The 8,518-nt window shown below is 39.1% G+C and overlaps 1 pseudogene across 1 annotated transcript; it reads right to left on the bottom strand.

The window, feature by feature from the left end:
- Positions 1-3,678: 3,678 nt before the first annotated feature.
- Positions 3,679-4,866, bottom strand: LOC307197263 (transcription factor IIIA-like; annotated as a pseudogene). Its single transcript has one exon. The product of its transcript is annotated as a transcription factor IIIA-like (transcript).
- Between the last annotated feature and the right edge of the window lie 3,652 nt (positions 4,867-8,518).

Below are 8,518 nucleotides of genomic sequence, written 5' to 3'. Positions count from 1 at the left end.
CTTTACTCCTCTCCTGCCCCTAGGTTCTTCAGAACGTTTTTTGTTTTTAGATTCCATATTTTGTGTTAGCATATGGTATTTGTTTTTCTCTTTCTGACTTACTTCACTCTGTATGACAGACTCTAGGTCCATCCACCTCACTACAGATAACTCAATTTCGTTTCTTATTATGGCTGAGTAAGATTCCATTGTATATATGTGCCACATCTTCTTTATCCATTCATCTGTTGATGGACACTTAGGTTGCTTCCATGTCCTGGCTATTTTAAATAGAGCTGCAGTGAACAATTTGGTACATGACTCTTTTTTAATTATGGTTTTCTCAGGGTATATGCCCTGTAGTGTGGCTGCTGTGTCATCTGGTAGTTCTATTTTTAGTTTTTTGAGGAATCTCCATACTGTTCTCCATAGTGGCTGTATCAATTTACATTCTCACCAACACTGCAAGAGGGTTCCCTTTTCTCCACACCCTCTACAGCATTTATTGTTTGTAGATTTTTAGATAATGACCATTCTGACAGGGGTGAGGTGATATCTCACTGTACTTTTGATTTGCATTTCTCTGATGATTAGTGAAGTTGAGCATCCTTTCCTGTGTTTCTTGGTAATCTGTATATCTTCTTTGGAGAAATGTCTATTTAGGTCTTTTGCCCATTTTTGGATTGGGTTGCTTGTCTTTTTGATATTGAGCTGCATGAGCTGCTGGTATATTTTGGAGATTAGTCCTTTGTCAGTTGCTTCGTTTGCAAATATTTTCTCCCATTCTGAGAGTTATCTTTTCACCTTGTTTATGGTTTCCTTTGCTGTGCAAAAGCTTTAAAGTTTCATTAGGTATCATTTGTTTATTTTTGTTTTTATTTCCATTTCCCTAAGAGGTGGGTCAAAAAGGATCTTATTGTGATTTATGTCATAGAGTACTCTGTCTATATTTTAAGAGTTTTATAGTGTCTGGCCTTACATTTAGGTCTTGAATCCATTTTGAGTTTATTTTTATGTATGGTGTTAGGGAGTGTTCTAATTTTATTCTTTTACATGTAGCTGTCCAGTTTTCCCAGCACCACTTATTGAAGAGGCTGTCCTTTCTCCATTGTATATTCTTGCCTCCTTTATCAAAGATAAGATGACCATAGGTGCCTGGGTTTATCACTGGGCTTTCTATCCTGTTCCATTGATCTATATTTCTGTTTTTGTGCCAGTACCATACTGTCTTGATTACTGTAGCTTTGTAGTATAGTCTGAAGTAAGGGAGCCTGATTCCTCCAGCTCATTTTTCTTTCTCAAGACTGCTTTCACTATGTGGGGTCTTTTGTGTTTCCATACAAATTGTGAAATATTTTGTTCTAGTTCTGTTAAAAATGCCATTGGTAGTTTGATACAGATTGTATTGAATATGTAGATTGCTTTGGGTAGTATAGTCATTTTCACAATATTGATTCTTCCAATCCAAGAACATGGTATATATCTCCATCTGTTGGTATCATCTTTAATTTCTTTCATCAGTGTCTTATAGTTTTCTGCATACAGGTCTTTTGTCTCCTTAGGTAGGTTTATTCCTAGGTATTTTATTCTTTTTGTTGCAATGGTGAATGGGATTGTTTCCTTAATTTCTCTTTCTGATCTTTTGTTATTAGTGTATAGGAATGCAAGAGATTTCTGTGCATTAATTTTGTATCCTGCTACTTTACCAAATTCATTGATTAGCTCTAGTAGTTTTCGGGTAGCATCTTTAGGATTCTCTATCTGTAGTATCATGTCATCTGCAAACAGTGACAGTTTTACTGCTTTTAAGATTTGGATTCCTTTTATTTCTTTTTCTTCTCTGACTGCTGTAGCAAAATCTTCCAAAACTACGTTGAATAATAGTGGTGAGAGTGAGTAACCTTGTCTTATTCCTGATCTTAGTGGAAATGGTTTCTCTTTTTCACCATTGAGAATGATGTTGGCTGTGGATTCGTCATATATGGCCTTTTTTATGTTGAGCTAATTTCCTTCTATGCCTACTTTCTGGAGGCTTTTTATCATAAATCATTGTTGAATTTTGTCAAAAGCTATTTCTGCATCTATCGAGATGATCATATGGTTTTTCTCCTTCAATTTGTTAATATGGTTTATCACATTGATTGATTTGTGTATATTGAAGAATCCTTGCATTCCTGGGATAAACCCCACTTGATCATGCTGTATGATCCTTTTAATGTGCTTTGGGTTCTGTTTGCTAGTATTTTGTTGAGGATTTTTGCATCTATTTTCATCAGAGATATTGGCCTGTAGTTTTCTTTTTTTGTGGCATCTTTGTCTGGTTTTGGTATCAAGATGATGGTGGCCTTGTAGAATGAGTTTGGGAGTGTCCCTCCCTCTGCTATACTTTGGAAGAGCTTGAGAAGAATAGGTGTTTTCTCTTCTCTAAATATTTGATAGAATTCGCCTGTGAAGCCATCTGGTCCTGGGCTTTTGTTTGTTGGAAGATTTTAAATCACAGTTTCAATTTCAGTGCTTGTGATTGGTCTGTTTATATTTTCTATTTCTTCCTGGTTCAGTCTCAGAAGGTTGTGCTTTTCTAAAAATTTGTCCATTTCTTCCAGGTTGTCCATTTTATTGGCATATAGTTGCTTGTAGTAATCTCTCATGATCCTTTGTATTGCTGCAGTGTCAGTTGTTACTTCTCCTTTTTCATTTCTAATTCTATTGATCTGAGTCTTCTCCCTTTTTTCTTCATGAGTCTAGCTAATGGTTTATCAATTTTGTTTATCTTCTCAAAGAACCAGCTTTTAGTTTTATTGATCTTAGCTATTGTTTCCTTCATTTCTTTTTCATTTATTTCTGATCTGATCTTTATGATTTCTTTCCTTCTGCTAACTTTGGGGTTTTTTGTTCTTCTTTCTCTAATTGCTTTAGGCATAAGTTTAGGTTGTTTATTTGAGATGTTTCTTGTTTCTTGAGGTAGGATTGTATTGCTATAAACTTTCCTCTTAGAACTGCTTTTGCTGCATCCCATAGGTTGTGGGTCATCGTGTTTTCATTGTCATTTGTTTCTAGGTTTTGTTTTGATTTCCTCTTTGACTTCTTCAGTGATCTCTTGGTTGTTTAGTAGCATATTGTTTAGCCTCCATGTGTTTGTGTTTTTTATGTTTTTTTTCTGTGTAACTGATTTCTAATCTCATAGTATTGTGATCAGAAAAGATACTTGATATGATTTCAATTTTCTTAAATTAACCAAGGCTTGATTTGTGACCCAAGATGTGATCTATCCTGGAGAATGTTCCATGAGCACTTGAGAAGAAAGTGTGTTCTGTTGTTTTTGGATGAAATGTCCTATAAATATCAATTAAGTCCATCTTGTTTAATATATCATTTAAAGCTTGTGTTTCCTTATTTATTTTCATTTTGGATGATCTGTCCATTGGTGAAAGTGGGGTGTTAAAGTCCCCTACTACAATTGTGTTACTGTTGATTTCCCTTTTTATGGCTGTTAGCATTTGCCTTATGTATTTAGGTGTTCCTATTTTGGGTGCATAAATATTTACAATTGTTATATCTTCTTCTTGGATTTATCCCTGGATCATTATGTAGTTTCCTTTTTTGTCTCTTGTAATAGTCTTTATTTTGAAGTCTATTTTGTCTGATATGAGAATTGCTACTCTACTTTTTTTTTCCCCCCAATGCTCTGCACCAGTGATTTTAATAAAAACGTGCTTCTGAGAGAAAATAACTGAGCTGGCTGGTCTGCAGTCCTTCAAACAAAACAGTCTGGTGTGTAGCTGAGGCCAGTGTCACCACGGCGTAGGGCACCTTGCTCTCAGTGCAGTTCAGCGACTCCCCATTTCTGGACAAAGACACATCCGGACCTGTTTCCGTTTAGGAGGGGTGTACCCACTGAGCCGAGAGGCCAGACTCCACTTTTCACGAGATGGTCTCACTTTGAGCTTCATTTTCTTCTTTTCAGGGTCATGCACAACAGCTTGACTGCTGAGGCTCTGCTTCCTGGCAGATGTCTTGCCACAACCAGTGTGCTCACACACGAATGGGTGCTACTCCTTGTGGAACGAGAGGATGTGGCTCTGGAGGTTGAACACAGTGGTTTAGGTGCAGCCACAGCCTTCCGTGGGGCACCGACACACATCCCTCTCTGGGGCATGAATTCTCATGTGCTGCTTCAGGAAATCCTTGCATTTAAATATTTTCTGGCATACATCACGTTATGTCCTCTTTATGGGTTTCTCTCACATGTTCCAGAAGCTCTGTCCATGTTTTTGCCACAAAAGAACAGTCTTTTTGACATATATAGCCCTCGTGGACCTTCCCATGTCACTTCAGACTGCTGGGGGAAGCAAAGATTTTTCCACATCCTTTGTGGGTACACCTGAACAGCGGTTCATTGGTGTGCTGGCACTGATGGATTTTCGGCTGCTGATGCTTCTTAAATGTCTTCTTACAACCGTAAAACTGCATACATATTGTTTTTGCTGATTTTCATGTTTGCTTTCAAAATGTTTCTTCAAGTTTGATTTTGTGTTGAATTTTTGATCACAGCCACTAGCTGTACAAAGGGCTTTTCTCCACTGTGAACAGGGCGTGGCGGCTGAGGTCATAGTCCCTGACGAAGGTCTTGGCACACCCTTCATGGTCACAAACAAACAGTCCCTCCCCCGTGTTCTTGCACAGGTGCGCATCTAGTTTCCTGGCCTTGTTGTAATTGGCGCTGCAGTCGGGGAAGAAGCAGATGAACCTCTGAGGGGGCTCCGGGAGCTCCGGGGCTAGGCTCTCGCTGGCCATGAGGACCACGTCGGCAATGGTCAGAGATGACACTGCCTCAGCAACCAAGTCAGTCTGGCTCCAGGGTGCCTGGTGCCAGACACTCGGCCACATGCTGAGCCACATGCTGTGAACCGATGCTGACCATCTGCTCCAGGAGATCCTATGCATGACCCCACTTCACTTCCGGGAGTGCGGCCCTGGTGGAGTGGGGTGGGGCTGGAGTGCCCACTCCAGCTTTCTTTTGATTTCCATTTGCATGGAATATATTTTTCCATCCCCTTACTTTCAGTCTGTATGTGTCCCTAGGTCTGAAGTGGGTCTCTTGCAGACAGCATATGTATGGGTCTTGTTTGGTATCCATTCAGCCAGTCTTTGTCTTTTGGTTGGAGCATTTAATCCATTTACATTTAAGGTAGTTATTGATATGTATGTTCCTATTACCATTTCTTAATTGTTTTTGATTTGTTATTGTAATCTTTTCCTTCTCTTGTGTTTCCTGCCTGGAGAAGTTCCTTTAGCATTTGTTGTAGAGCTGGTTTGGTGGTGCTGAATTCTCTTAGCTTTTGCTTGTCTGTAGAGCTTTTGATTTCTCTGTCAAATCTGAATGAGATCCTTGACAGGTAGAGTAATCTTGGTTGTAGCTTTTTCCCTTTCATCACTTTAAATATGTCCTGCCGCTCCCTTCTGGCTTGCAGAGTTTCTGCTGAAAGATCAGCTGTTAACCTTATGGGGATTCCCTTGTATGTTAATTGTTGCTTTTCGCTTGCTGCTTTTAACATTTTTTCTTTGTATTTAATTTTTTTTTTTTTTTTTTTTTTGCGGTACACGGGCCTCTCACTGTTGTGGCCTCTCCCATTGTGGAGCACAGGCTCTGGATGCGCAGGCCCAGTGGCCATGGCTCACAGGCCCAGCCACTCCACAGCATGTGGGATCTTCCCAGACCAGGGCACAAACCCATGTCCCCTGCATCAGCAGGTGCCACCAGGGAAGCCCTGTATTTAATTTTTGATAGTTTGATTAATATGTGTCTTGGCATGTTTCTCCTTGGATTTATCCTGTATGGGACTCTCTGTGCTTCCCGGACTTGACTGACATTTCCTTATCCATATTAGGGAAGTTTTCAACAATAATCTCTTCAAATATTTTCTCAGTCCCTTTCTTTTTCTCTTCGTCTTCTGGGACCCCTATATTTCAAATGTTGGTGTGTTTAATGTTGTCCCAGAGGTCTCTGAGATTGTCCTCAATTCTTTTCCTTCTTTTTTCTTTATTCTGCTCTGCAGTAGTTATTTCCACTATTTCATCTTCCAGGTCACTTATCCGTTCTTCTGCCTCAGTTATTCTGCTATTGATTCCTTCTAGAGAATTTTTTATTTCATTTATTGTGTCGTTCATCATTATTTGTTTGCCCTTTAGTTCTTCTAGGTCCTTGTTAAACATTTCTTGTATTTTCTCCATTCTGTTTCCAAGATTTTGGATCATCTTCACTATCATTACTCTGAATTCTTTTTCAGGTAGACTGCCTATTTCCTCTTCATTTGTTTGGTTGGGTGGGTTTTTGCCTTGCTCCTTCATCTGCTGTATATTTCTCTGTCTTCTCATTTTGCTTAACTTACTGTATTTGGTGTCTCCATTTTGCAGGCTGCAGGTTTGTAGTTCCCATTGTATTTCGTGTCTGCTCCCAGTAGCTAATGTTGGTTCAGTGGGTTGTGTAGGCTTCCTGGTGGAGGGGACTGGTGCCTGTGTTCTGGTGGATGAGGCTGGATCTTGTCTTTCTGGTGGGCAGGATCACATCCAGTGGTGTGTTTTGGGGTGTCTGTGAACTTATTATGATTTTAGGCAGCCTCTCTGCTAATGGGTGGGGCTGTGTTCCTGTCTTGCTAGTTGTTTGGCATAGGGTATACAGCACTGTAGCTTGCTGGTTGTTGAGTGGAGCTGGGTCTTAGCGTTGAGGTGGAGATCTCTGGGAGAGCTTTTGCCATTTTATATTACGTGGGGCTGGGAGGTCTCTGGTGGACCAATGTCCTGAACTCAGCTCTCCCACCTCAGAGGCTCAGGCCTGACACCCGGCCAGAGCACTGAGACCGTGTCAGCCACACAGCTCAGAAGAAAAGGGAGGAAAGAAGGAAAGAAGGAAAGAAAGAAAGAAAGAAAGAAAGAAAGAAAGAAAGAAAGAAAGAAAGAAAGAAAGAGAAAGAAAGAAAGAAGGAAGGAAGGAAGGAAGGAAGGAAGGAAGGAAGGAAGGAAGGAAGGAAAGGAAGGAAGGAATGAAGAAATATAAATAAAATAAAGTTATTAAAATAGAAAAAATTACTAAGAATAAAAAATCAAAAAGTAATTTAAAAAAGAGCGAAAGAAAGAAGAGAGCAACCGAACCAAAAAACAAAACCACCAATGATAACAAGCGCTAAAAACTATACAAAAAGAAAAAAAACGGACAGACTGAACGCTAGGCAAATGGCAAAAGCAAAGCTATACAGACAAAATCACACAAAGAAGCATATACATACACACTCACAAAAAGAGAAAAAGGAAAATATGTATATATATAAAGATAAACAAAGGAAGAGAGCAACCAAATCAATAAACAAATCTACCAATGATAATAAGCTCTAAATACTAAACTAAGATAAACATAAAACCAGAAATAAATTAGATGCAGAAAGCAAACCCAATTCTACAGTTGCTCCCAAAGTCCACCACCTCAATTTTGGGATGATTCGTTGTCTATTCAGGTATTCCACAGATTCAGGGTACCTTAAGTTGATTATGGAGATTTAATCTGCTGCTCCTGAGGCTGCTGGGAGAAATTTCCCTTTCTCTTCTTTGTTCGCACAGCTCCTGGGGTTCAGCTTTGGATTTGGCCCTGCCTCTGCGTGTAGGTTGCCTGAGGGCGTATTTTGGGAAGTCTTCTGCCCGCATTCAGTAGGTGTTCTGTAGGAGTTGTTCCACATGTAGATGTATATCTGATGTATTTGTGGAGAGGAAGATGATCTCCATGTCTTACTCCTCCTCCATCTTGAAAGTGCCCTAACAGAGAATTTTAAACAAACTATATTACTTTATTACATATCTGTGGATGAATCCACATAAAACTGGTACATTTAGAGTTACCAAACAGTTATAAATGTAATGAAAGAAGAAATGTTTACCTGAGATAATTACACTGCGAGGAAACAGATTTGATAATTGTGTGCTGACTTTTTCTGTAGGAGGTGAAATTATTTTCTTGGTCCTTCAGGGAGTCACTCTTCTTATTAACAAAGAGCATGCCTTTTTTTCCCCAAAGCCCCACATCCTTAGGAACCATTAAGCGTGATTTAAGTTGTCAGCAGATTAATTCGAACTTTTTACCAATAAACTATTCACATTTTTTCCTCCAATAATGAGTGATGGAATATGAAGGACGTGTGGAGTGTATTCACATTTGATAGTCATTTTTATCAGAACACTACAAGCACATATTCTTAAACATTTATCACCGGACTACATTAAAATTGGTAGCAGACAAAAGAAATGAGAGGAGAATCATTATCTAAATTCCTAAAGTACAGAATGATGTGGCTATGACCTTTAATTAATATAATGCTTTATACACAAGAAAGTCTGTCATACATGCCTTATATTGTATAAGTGTTTATTTTAAATCAACATTAAAAGCCATGAGTATTTAAGATGCTGAGTCACACATATTTAAAGCTTTTGATCTTTGACCTGGAGAAGACCACATTCCAAATGACAGATGCCTTGAAATACGCATACAATA

The sequence above is a fragment of the Stenella coeruleoalba genome, assembly GCF_951394435.1.
Source record: "Stenella coeruleoalba genome assembly, chromosome: 14".
Classification (NCBI taxonomy): Eukaryota; Metazoa; Chordata; class Mammalia; order Artiodactyla; family Delphinidae; genus Stenella; species Stenella coeruleoalba.
This window is presented reverse-complemented; position numbering and strand designations above follow the sequence as displayed.